Below are 13,788 nucleotides of genomic sequence, written 5' to 3' on the forward strand. Positions count from 1 at the left end.
GTCAGTACCTCTTATCAGCCTACTCCTTCATCCAATATCCTGTTTGTCTTCCCAGTGGCAGCAAAAATAAATAAATAAATTATGTGTACTATTTTGCAAGGCTATGAAATAGCCACATATTGAAAAATTTGAGTGTTAAATGATTAGTCCAGTGAGTTAGAGGAGAAGTAAGAATAGCAATAAGATATGACTTTCAATTCTTCAGCTCTTGCACTCCAAGATATTCTTTACTGAATGCATAAAAAAAAATAGTAACATGGGTAGGTAAAAAATAAATATTTTACAGATGCCCTCTAAGTGTCTTCTTTAGTCAGTTCTATAATTCTACTTTAATTTTTAGTTTCTTAGATGAAAGTAGTGAAGTTTTCATATTATTGCCAAGGATTAAGTGTGAACACATAATGAAGGTACCAGGGGATAACTTCTTCCTAATCATAGATTTTGATTGCTGCCATAGCCCATTGTTTTTCTGAAATTATAAAGCTTTACAGCTATTGCTGTGGTTCCTTATGCTTTTACTTCCATCAAGCAGCTTAAGCCCAGTCTTACAAAAAAAAAAGCCTATTATTATTCCACTAAATTAATTGAGATTTAATCCATTCCTTTTCTGGAAAATTGTGCAAATGACTTTGATAACTCAATCAAAATTTTCATAATTCAGTTTTGTTCTAGCCACTTTGTATCTGTACTGTGTCAACTGCTCTCTCATAATACATTGTAGCCAATTCAATATTAACTTTCTGAAAATAGCCATATTTCGGAGAGAATTGTGTTATACATTTCACCTGAGATCTTGGAAAATGAAATCCTATATGTCAGTTGACCAAGGGAATAATAAGTACTGTTTATTAGATGCAGAAGGTATAGTGGGGCCCTTCTGGGGCCACTTTCCAAAATCCTATTTGCATTGTGGGATCAGGTCCCCAGTGAATGGCAAACTCTTTTTTAGGGTAACCTTGAAGGTATGGGTTTCTAGTAATGTTGTTCATAGGAGCCAGCCAGAGTTTCCCTAAAGGACTTTTAGCCCCAAAATTACTAGGATGCAGCTACTTGATATGTTGAATAGAGTCCTAGACTTGGGGTCAGGAAAATATGATGCCATTTTCCATCAATGGGCCTGCTTGATTTTGATTACATGGAATATCATGCCTCCCCTCAGGAAAAGCTAAATCACCTGATATCTCATCGCCATGCAAATTGACTCAGCTTTTGATACCCAAAGCTTCTCAACTCTCCTTTGCCTCTTTGTTTTGATTGAAGGGCTGGAGGACAAAGCAATAAAGCTCTCCATTTTCTCTCATGCCTCCTTCATTAGTAATTTTAACCTATTTTCTATCTTCCGAGCCTTGCCGTGTATTATTCTCATTAATATAGTGCTATTGTTGTCTTTTTTCCTTCCCCGGCCCAGTCTTGTTCTAAATTGTTATTCCATTTCCTGCTACCCAACTTTGTATAGGCTTCTTCCTCCTGACTGGAGTTCATTACTTCTCACCTCTGACTTTTAGAATCTTTACCTTAAAGTGTAATTTCTGCGCCACCAGCTATGAAGAACCATTACTGATCCCCCTACTTGTTAATATGTTTTCAGTCCTAAAATTATCATGTCTCTACCTTTACATATATGTGAAAATACTGTATTCCTCAGTACAATATCAACTTCTCAAGGGCAATAATGAATCTTCTTTTTATCTTTATGTTCCTGTACCTATCACAATGCCTATTCCAGATTAGAAACAATAAATTCTTGGTGGAATGGATTATATTTCATTGGATAGGATAAGAGAAATGTGTTGCTATTCAGAAAAGAGCCCAAGATCTAACACATTACCCACTTCAAATTTAATCGCAAAAATAATAAGATATCCCTTAATGTGATGTAGGGGTAAGAGTTGTACAAATGTATAATGTAGGAGATTTCATTTACCCTGACTTGGAACTGGTTCTTTCTGTGATTTGGTGAAGAATTTTCATCTATCAAGAGCCAACATTTATCTCAGACTATCTGAGGGCAGTTTGGAGGTGCTAAATGGTCAGAAAGGCAGAATTTCATTGGTGTGTTTACACTGCTTCTCTGGTTCTTCTCTGCCTAAAGACACTGGGAAAAATGAATTAGATTCAAGCTCCATATTTTTGACTTTTCATAATACAATGCAGCAACATGATATATTGTGCTGTCAAATGAACATGGAGACATATTCTAAGTCTCTTTTTCATAATGAATTGTTGACCAAGATATGTAGAGCTATCACTGAAATACACTGAAATGAAGTATGGCTGCTATTTAATAGGGTAGACTAACATGACCTATTTTAAAATATCTTAAGATGTGTCAGGCTTATTGTTCCCAGAGGAAGCTAAAGGGAGATGTGCTAAACTGTGCTGAATACATGGAAATACATATGTATATTATATTCATGGGCAGTTTTTGATTTAGGTCGCTGAAAATATCTGTCCTTTGCAAGCACTCTTTGCCCCAGAGAAAGAAGGAAAAAAAAGCATGCTGAAGAGACATTTGTTATTTACACTATGATTTTCTTTACATTTTTTTGTGAGATCTAGTTTGTTTTTTTCACAGTTCAATATTTTAAAAAAATAGGAAAGATTATAATTTAACTGTGACTTCACAGTTATTTCAGGCAAAATCTGTAAAGTTGTAAGATTTACAGTGACTGGTTTAAGGTCAATTTGTCAAGCATTTATTAACCCTGACTATGGGCCTTGGCAGTGTGTTAGGTGCTGGGGATAAAAGGAAATAACGCAAACATTCCTCATCCTGCCAAAAGTACATTCTACTGTTTCCATAGAGCAAACAAAGGCTCAGGGAAGGCAGTGAAACTGGTACTTAATAGCAGGGAAATGTGTTTGTGTGAGTATGGGTTATGGTCTATGAAGAACTTCAGTAAAACTTTTGCCTCAAACTATTTTGTTCTGTTGTATGGACACACACACACACACACACACACACACACAGTAGTGCACACAAATAAAATGCAATGATTTGTTATATTGGAATTTACCTTACCACTCAAAATGCTTTTAAATTTGTCATTGACTAACAACAATGGGAGAAGGGTTGAAAGGAAAGAAAAAGTTTACAGATGCTGTAATCAGTATACTGATCTGCATATAGATCTAATCTCCCCCTCTGGACATCTCCCACTGCCAGATTAAAAGCTATCTATAGGAAAAATGTTAGAAGCATACTGATTCTCTGGCTGAATAATGTTTAATATATGCTATTGAAATTTATTAGGAAATATGTATGTGCATAATTCCTTTATTTCTCTTGCAAAATCTAATGATTTTTTTTTATGAAGTGCTCCTTAGTGTCACTACCACAACTCTCAGGAAGAGGTGTTTAGTGTCTTAGAGAGACCACCAGATGACTTTCTTGTCATCTTATAGGTGTGTGTGATATCAGAATATGTGGTGAATTCTCTACTAAATCTGCCAGCAACAGCAGGGATAACCTCTCATATTGTCATTCAAAGTAACTCATGGTGTTCTCTGAATCTCTCTTTTTCCAGTGATTCTTTCTACTCTAATGGGGTCATTTCTAACGTGACAATTCAGGTTCCTCATCTCAGCTGAGCATGTTTTCTAATGTGTCACTGAAGTGGTAATTCATCTTTTCCTGTCCTTATCACTGGGTATGAAACATTTAATAATTGACACTTTACACGGCCAGTATTAAATCATTTTGTCAGTAGTCTTTCATTTATTGGTCTCCACACAATCATAGCTCTTGTTCTCTGGGTTTGAAAAGAAGCAGATCGGTATTGCCCTGAGAAATGTTATCTTCTACAGCACAGAAAATGCCAAATCATCTTCATGTTGGATCTTGATGACTGAGTCCACTGAACTAAAATGATAGGAACAGCTGGGAAAGTCAATATTGTGCCACTAGACACAACATTGCCTCCTGTAATTTCCAGTCATGATTAGTACCCTAACCTCATTGGCCACTGATTTAGGAAGATAAGTCTTGCACCAGTTTGCGGGGAAGTTAGAGCAGAGAAACCTAGACATGGGTACACAAGTCCAAAGGCTATCATCGCAGGGCGGATATGAGATGACAAATGGCTGATTAAGGTATATACAAGCACTGTCTGGTTTGTCTTCATAAAAGAGGAGTAAGATTTAACAAGGTCCACACGTTTCATGTAATGTGGTACCCGTGGCCATGCAGCTTCTACTCTGTAGGATCCCAGGAGGGACCATGATGAACAAAAAACAGAAAGAGAAATTGGGAGCCATGTCTCTTAGCTAAAGGTCAAATGCAGTTAAATTCAACAATTCCACAAGTGTTCATTAAGCAAGACATTGGGTTAGGCCCTGGGGATAAAAAAAAAGAGAGAGAGAGAGAGAGAAAAATAAAATAGTTTCTGCTGGCAAGGAGATTACATGTACAGAGTTAAGTAAATATGGCTAACTTCAGGCTAAATAGTGATGGTGGGAGGATTAGGAAAGGCTTAATAAAGGAGATAGTATGTCATTTGAGCCTTAAAGAAAAAAGTGGAGATGAGATGGTGCATTCCAGGTGTCATGAATGGCTTATACAAATGTTCAGAGACTAGATATGGGAGAATTAATTCATAGAACTAAATACTAATCCAACTTGACTAGATTATCAAATTATTGAGAAGGTTAAAAAAAAGTCTAGTTGGTTGGAACTAAATTGTGGGCAAAACTGTGATATTGTCATCACTATGTCTGAAAGTACCTGATATTTCTTTATATAGTACTATGAAGTTTCTAAACACTTGGAGATTATGTCATTTGAATCTCACAGCAACCTGGGAAATTACTACTAGAATACTATTATCACATTTTTTCAACAAGTGAACCAAGGCTCAAAAAAGTTAAGTCAATTTTCTTTGCTCTTAGGGCCTTACTGCTGCCTCTTAGGGCCTTCTCTCCAATGCTGCTGGGCCTATCTTTATTGGAATAGATTCATGATTTGGATATTTCCAGTTTCTTCCTCACCACTTAAACTTGTCCTTCCTGCATCCTATTCCTCAGAATTCTGCTTTTCAAGCCAATTCAATTCAATAATTCAACTCAGTGAACATATATTAAACTCTTACTATGTGCCAGGCACTGTGCCAAGTTCTGGGGATACAAATACCAATAAAGAAAGACAGTTTCCTTAAGGAAGTTACATTAAGGAATGTAATTAGGGAAATTAGGGAAGACCAAAAAAAAAAAACCACAAAAAACTGACAATCCAAGGGAGTGGAGAAACTACTTGATATAGGGGCATAATGTAGCCAATCAGAGAAGTCCCAAAGTAGTGCAGCCAGGTGAGATGTGAAGGGATGTCTGAACTCTGAATTAAATAACTAATGCTAATGGAATAGTCAGTTTATGCATTATTTCTTTAGAGTTATATCTTTCATGATTCCACGTTAATTTGGAAGGGGTTTGTAGAGGAGTACCCTAGGGATCTCTGCTTTGGTCTGTTTCATTAACATTTTTCTTGATAACCTGGATAAAGGCACAGATTGCATGATTATCAGATTTGCAGGTGTGATGTTGCTAAGATGGATAACTAACACACATTATGACAGAATGAGCAGCCAAATCAGTCTTGATAATGTATAACATCCAGAGATTATGCTGGCTGGAACGTGAGCATCAGACTGAGGCCTAATGTGGAGTGTGAGAAAAAGATATATAGGAAAATCCCGGGAGAAGTGAAAATACTAGGGAGTCAAATATCTTCTGCATCCAGGGAGGTATGAAGAAAAGATCAGATGAATGGAGGGTAAAATTATTATGTTACTCATTCTGCATATTTAGAAATAATATATTCAGGCCCAATGTTAAAGCATGTTTCAGGTAGGGATTAAGCTGCTTCTTGAAGGGAGCTAAAGAATCTAGGCAGAATTGAAGAGGAAAGTATTCCTGGCAAAGGGGATAACAGCACAAAGGTATGGAGGTGGGAGATACAGTATTGTGTGCAAAGAACAGCATGTAAGTAGTGTGGCTCAATAGTAGAATGTGTGGAGGGAAGAATATAAAAAGACTGGAAATGTAAGAATAGGACAGGTTGTGGAGACCTTTGAATGATAAATAGAGGACTTTATATGCAATCAAGGAGGTAATAGCCTGAGGACTTTACTGAGTGTTGGGGGAGGAATGTCACATAGCTAGACTTACAATTTAGGAAAATCATCTTAGCAGTTTATTGAAGGCTGGATTTGGAATGGAGAAAGACATGAGAAATGAGACAGAACAATTAGAAAGTTATTTCAGTAGTTATTTCAGATGAAAAGTGATGAGGACCTGAAATAAGGAGAAAAGGGGATATATTTGAGAAATGATGTGAAGGTAAAAATGATAAGTTTTGCAATCAAATGTATATGCAGAATGATTGAGAGTGAGCAGTACACTGATATCCCAATGTCACCCTTCGCCCCGCTCCCATAAACTGCTACAGTAGTCATACTTCCTCCATCTAGTATTGTTGAAGCTGATTGAGTTTTTGATTCTGTACAAGACTTTATATTTGTTCCTACTATATTTCACTTATTGAACTTGGTCCTATAGTCTAGTATTTTTTTTTCATTTTCATCATGATTTTGCTGTCTAGAATGTTAGTGTTCTCTCCCAACTTTATTTAACTTGAGAAAAAAAAAGATTGCCTTAATTTAAAAAGAAAAATAAAAGTTAACAATTGGAGGTCAAAGCACAGGTCAGAGAACGCTATAGTGGAGACTTCCTTCCAAGATGACTTCAAAACATTCGTTCCTACTATGTGGGTTTAGCATTTAATCATTTCCAAATCTGACAAATTATATATTATCCGACGTCTCTCCTTTTACACAAGAATTACATGACATTCATTATGAAAAGATTTCCTATAATCTAAGTAAGCCTACATCTTAAGCAATCCTATATTCTACTAGTCTAATAAATTTGTCAAAATAGAAATTAGTTTAAATCATACCAACTTGTCCTTTAAGAAGCCTTGCAGGCTTTTTGTGATTGCTGCTTCTTTTTATATATCTTGGCTATTTATCCCTAAAGAAACATTGTCACATAGTGTCTAGAATGCCAATCTTGGAGTTAAGAAAACCTGGGTTCAGCATTTGCTTTTGACCCATAACAGCTCTGTGCCTATTGGCAAGTCTTTTTTTTTTCCCCCAGTAGTCTTTACAGTGCTCTAATATCACAAGTTGCTGATGTGCATCAGTAAAATAATTTTATACTAGTTTCATACCAGCTACTTGCTGCCCTGTGCATACAACACTATATTTCCCACCTCCTTCCCTTTGCACTGACTGTCCCCTTTGCCAGGAATACTTTCCTCCTCACTTCTACCTTTTAGATTCCTTAGCTGCCTTCAAGAATCATCTTAATTCCCCAAAACATGCTTTATGTTTGGGCCTGACTATATACTACATATTAGGAATTCCACACACAGATAAAATCACATATGAACCCATCCCTACAATAGTCTAATTATTATTTTTGTTATGATACCTCAGCAAATATTTCCTCTTTGTTGGTAAGAATCAGATCCAAAATAGAAATTTATTTTATTGGATCTTTCACATTTTGAAGGATGAAGGTATCATTAAAGCGAGTCAAGAAATTATTAGGTACTTTGCTTTTGGCATAGAGAGAGCTCCAGCAGATGTCTAGGTAATTGAAATATCCCATTACTATTATAGCATGTCTCTGTGCCAGGCTTGTGATCAATTTTCCAAACTCCTCAAATGTTTTCACTTTTTATCCAGGTGGTGGCTAGCACTTGTTTCTGTCTCAGCTGATCGACACTTAAATGCTCACCATGATGATCAGGTTCCTGAATTTCCTAACATGAGTATCTCTCTTAACCTGTAATGCTATTATACCCTCAATTTCTTTTGACCTAGTGAATTTCTTTTGAATAAGCTATACTCATTCAGAGCCATATTCTTTATAGATCTCCTCACATTTCATTTTGCTTTTTCCCTATACTCTGTACATTTCTTCAGAGAAGTCTGAGGGTATGGGCTTCATTAATGGATACTTTCTTGAATTGATTGTCCTGTGAACTTCTAGGCTTCTCTTTTATTCTTCTCCTTGCATTGTAGTTGTTCTCTAAGGTATGAAGCCCAGTGGATATATGCCATCAGTGTTTTTCACCCTTCTCATTTCTTTTCCATTTAAATCTGTTTTATTTAGATTTATGAGATCCCATGCAAATACTTATCAACTGTTATTAGAAAAGTATATCAAAACTCCTAGTGAAGAGCTTATCATTCCTGTATTTTAAACCAAGTTCCAGAAGCTAATATTCCATCTTCAGACATCAAGAAATTGTTCATTTACTAAAATTTTCTTCTTCCCCTAGAATCTATGCCTTTGATGTGCAGTAGTGATGAAAATGGCACTTATGTACATAAATTGTTTAGCATCCTGCTAAGTGTTTTATCATTTTTATCAATGTTTTCTAAGTATTTTTTTTTCAAACAGTATTACTTGTTCCCATTAGAAATGGCTAGTAGTTATATATTTTGGAAGAACTTGGGTGAAGACCAGGGACACATTCTGGCATGTCATGGATGCATTACCAAAGGAGGTATCAGACTATTCTATTGTTATTATCAGGTTTAAAAAAAGGATGCTTTTGAGCACTTTTCTTCTCTTCTTTGGATTCTTACTGGATGATCTCTTACCTGACAGAGGCTGTGGGCCCACAAGATCAGTTCTGGGATGTTTCCTTATTTTCTTTTCAAAGTATGCAGCTTCATCTTCTTGAGAAAAAGACTGATATCTGACCCTTTTTCTAAAAAGAAATTTTAAATATCCAGTGAACTTTGTTTTTCTCCTTTTTCTTCCATGTGAGGGCATAGAATTAACACTCAAACCTTTTTTTTTTCTTTTTGTAGTAGCTGAAAAGTCTGTTGTCCTTCACTTACCTTGTATTGACTGGACTTAGCTCTAAAGAGATACTCTGCTCTGTCCTCTCTTGTCCTCTCTTTCCTTCCCTTTTTTCTTTTTGTGTTCTCTCCTCCTCCCCTCTCTTTTCCTCTTGTCCTTGACCCAGGTCTCAATACAGTACCTGCTGGTAGGAAGTACATCTGTATATTAGGGTGAAAACAAAAAAGTTCACATTTCTGGCATATATACCACAGATTTGTATAATTATTCCTTAAATGCCACATAGTTGTACTTATTAAAGTTTTCTCTCTGTCACCCTCAACAGTACAACAGAACATAAATGAGCAATAAAACACTTTAACCATCTTTGCTATCAATAAGGCATTTTTAAAAAACTGAGGCATCTATATTTTCTCATTCCTGCTTTCTAAACTGTCTGTATCTCTCCAAGTGAGGAGCTGCTTTTCTCAATTTTTCTCATATACTTGTGCCCCATCAATTTTGTTTCTGTAGACCAAATTGACCAACTAAGAAAAAGAGACTGCATTTTGGAAAATTTTTTGTCTTGGGGAGCTATGATGACTGAGTAAGAGGTAAGCCGCTCTCGCCCTCCCTCACTGACCTCTGAAAGCCCAGAAAATATCAACCCTGGAAAAACCCTGAGCCAGCAAAAAGACAGGGCACTACAGTCTTGTACCCCAGGAAGCTTGGGGGATTAATGGGAAAGGCCCCTCTCACTCTGGGGGAGGGAAAGCAGTATAGGACTGGAGGCATCCCAACATGCCAGCAGCAAACCCCCCCCCGGTGATCCTGAGACCCAGGTTGGTGGAGCAGGCAAGTGCCAATACCAGGACCCCCAAGAGCCTTAATAGAGGCAGGGGAACCGGTAGACATCAGCTTGGAAAACCACCATGGGCAATAGCATTCTCCAACAGCGAAATCATCTGGTGCCTCAACACATTTCTGGGAAACACAACTCCAAAAGGCAAAGCTCCAGGCTATCAGACATCCACCAGCATCACAACATCCCCGTGCAAGGCCCAGGCAAAGGAGCTTGGATTACAACCAAGGATCAACTATCCAGAGGAACTGAGCATAATCTTTCAGGGAAGGAGATGGAAATTCAACAAAATAAGGGACTTCCAAACCTTCCTGATGAAAAGACCAGAGCTCAGCAAAAAATTTGACCTTCACATACAAGACTCAAGAAAGGCATAAAATGGTGAACCGGAAAGAAACAACAACAACAAAAACAACATATTAATAAGACAGACTGTTTATATCCCTACAAGGGAAGATGACTTATAACTCTTAAGAATTTTAATGTAATTATGACATTTAAAAGGGGTTATATGTAGACAGAGGGCATGAGTTTAAGTTGACTTGGATATGATGGTAAAAAAGTCTAATTAAGTGGTGAAAAGGGATTGTGTTGGGAGATGAAGAAAAGAGGAGGCAGACAAGGATAAACTACATCACATGAAAAGGCACAAAAGCCAAATAAAATAGAAGAAGGGAGATGAGCATTGTTTGAACCTTACTCTCATCAGATTTGGTTCAAAGAGGGAATAACATAATCAGTTAGGTATAGAAATCTAACTTACCCAATAGGAAATAGAAAGGGTAAAGGGAAAAGAAAAGGGAAGGGGCTAATAGAAGAGAGGACAAACTGAGGGAGGCGGTGGTTGAAAGCAAAACTCTACTGAGGAGGGAAAGGGAGAAAGGAGAGGAAAAAACAAATGGGGTGGGGTGGGGAGGGATAGAATGGAGAGGAAGACACATGTAGTAATCATAACTATGAATGTGAATAGGATGAACATTCCCATAAAACAGAAATGGATGGCAGAGTGGATTAAGTAACCTAAGCCTACAGTATGTTGTTTACAAGAAACACATTTGAAGCAGAGGGATAGACACAGAGTAAAGTTAAAAGGCTGGAGCAGAATACATTATGCTTCAGCTGAAGTAAAAAACCAAAAAAAATCCCCAAAAAACCAAAAAACAAGGGTAGCAATCCTGATCTCAGACAAAGGAAACAGCAAAATAGTTCTTCTCAAAAGAGATAAGGAAGGAAACTACATGCTGCTAAAAGGCACCATAGACAATGAAGCAATATATTTACTAAACATGTACACCAAATGGTATAGCAGCCAAATTCTTAAAGGAGAAGTTCAGGGTGTTACAGGAAGAAATAGACAGCAGAACTATACTAGTAAGGGTACCTCAACCTCCCCTCTCAGAACTAGATAAATCTAACCACAAAATAAACAAGAAAGAAGTTGAGGAAATGAATAGAATTTCAGAAAATTTACATATGGTTGACCTCTGGAGAAAACTGAATGGGGACAGAAAGGAATATGCTTTTTTTCCAGTGGTACATGGAACCTACACAAAAATTAACCATGTACTAGGCCATAAAAACTGCAAGTCCAGTGCAGAACAGAAATGTTAAATGCATCCTTTTCAGATCATGATGCAATAAAAATTACATGTAATAGAGAGCCATGGAAAGATAGACTAAAAACTAATTGGAAACTAAATAATCTAATCCTAAACAATGTGTGGGTCAAACAACAAATCATAAAAATAATCAATAACTTCATCCAAGAGAATGACAGTAATGAGACAATAAACCAAAACTTATGAGATGCAGCAAAAGCAGTTCTTAGGGGAAGTTTTATATCTCTAAATGCTTACATGAATAAAATAGAAAAAGAGGAGATCAATGAATTGAGCATACAACTAAAAAAGCTAGAAAAAGAACAAATTGAAAGTCTCCAATTAAATACCAAATTAGAAATATTGAAAACCAAAGGAGATATCAATAAAATTAAAATTAAGAAAACTGTTGAACTAATAAACAAGCCCAAGAGCTGGTTTTATGAAAAAAACAAAACAAAACAATAAAATAGATAAACCTTTGTTAATTTGATTTAAAAAAAGAAAGAATACCAAATTACCAGCGTCAAAAATTAAAAGGGTGAATTCACCACCAATGAAGAGGAAATTAAAACAATAATTAGGAGCAATTTTGCCCAACTATATGCCAATAAATTTGACAACCTTAATGAAATGGATGAATATTTACAAAACTGTCAGTTTCCCAGATTAACGTAAGAGGAAATAAAATACTTAGATAACCCCATTTCAGAAAAAAGAAATTGAAGGAGCCATCAATGAGCTCCCTAAGAAAAAATCTCCATGGCCAGATGGATTTATAAGTGAATTCTATCAAATATTTAAAGAACAACTAATTCCTAGGGAAAATAGGTGAAGAAGGATACAGAAAAAAATTGACAAAATACAACACTAGAGAACATAGGAATAAATGTAGTCTTCCTTAAAATGATAGCCTCTATCAAAAACCATCAGCAAGCATTTTATGTAATGGGAGTAAGTTAAAAGCATTTCCAATAAGATCTGGGGTGAAATAAGATTGCCCATTATTACCACTGTTACTCAATATTTTGCTAGAAATGTTAGCTGTAGCAGTTAGAGAAGAAAAATAAATTGAAGGTATTAGAATAGGCAAAGAAGAAACAAAGCTATTATGTTTTGCAGATGATATGATATATTTAGAGAATCAAGTAAAAAGTTACTTGAAATAATAAACAAATTTAGCAAAGTTGCAGGATATAAAACAAACCCACAAAATCATTAGCATTTCTATATTTCTGTATTTCTAACAAAGCCAAGCAGCAAGAGATAGAGAAATTCCATTTAAAATCACTGTAGATATGATAAAAATATTTGGGAGTTTATCTGCCAGAACAAACCCAGGAATTATATGAACACAAAGCACTTTTCACACTAATAAAGTCAGATCTAAATAATTGGAAAACTATCAGTTGCTCAGGGGTAGGTTGAGCTAATATAATAAAAATGACTATTCTACCTAAATTAATTTACTTATTTAGTGCCATACCAATCAAACTACCAAAAATCATTTTATAGAGCTAGAAAATACAATAGCAAAATTCATCTGGAAGAACAAAAAGTCCAGAATATCAAGGGAACCAGTGAAAAGAAATGCAAGAGAAAGGGACCTAGCCATATCAGTTCTTAAATTGTATTATAAGGCAGCAATCATTAAAACTACTTGGTACTGGCTAAGAAACAGAGTGGTGGATCAGTGGAATAGGTTAGGTATGCAAGACACAACAGTCAATTAGTATACTAATCTACTACTTGAAAAATCAAAAAACTCCAGATTCTGGGATAAGAAATCACTATTTACTGCTGGGAAATTGGAAAATAGTATTGTAGAAACTGGGTATAGACCAACATCTTATACATTTTACCAAGATAAAGTCAAAATGGGTACATGATTTAGATATAAAGACTGATACTATAAGCAAACTAGAAGAGCAAGGAATAGTTTGCCTTTCAAATCTATGGAGAGAGGAAGAATTTTTGACCAAACAAGAAATAGAGAACATTATGAAATACAAAATTGATTACTTTGATTACATTAAATTGAAAAGTTTTTGCACAAATAAAACCAATGCATCCAAGATTGGGAGGGAAACAGAAAAATGGGAAAGAATTCTTATAACCAGTGTCTCTGATAAAGGCCTCAATTCTAAAATATATAGAGAATTGAATCAAATTTATAAAAATACAAGTCATTCCTCAACTGATAAATGATCAGAGGGTATGAACAGGCAGTTTTCAGAGGAAGAAACTAAAGCTATCTATAGTCATATGAAAAAATGTTCTAAATCACTATTGATGAGAGAAATGCAAAACAAAATGACTCCAAGGTACCACATCACACCTATCAAATTGGCTAACATGACAAAACAGGACAATGATAAATGTTGGAGAAGATGTGGGAAAATTGGAACACTAATACATTGTTAGTCGAGTTGTGAAATGATCCAACCATTTTGGAGAGCCATTTGGAACTATGCC

Source organism: Phascolarctos cinereus, unplaced genomic scaffold (assembly GCF_003287225.1).
Source record: "Phascolarctos cinereus isolate Bilbo 61053 unplaced genomic scaffold, phaCin_HiC Scaffold_9;HRSCAF=440, whole genome shotgun sequence".
Lineage (NCBI taxonomy): Eukaryota > Metazoa > Chordata > Mammalia > Diprotodontia > Phascolarctidae > Phascolarctos > Phascolarctos cinereus.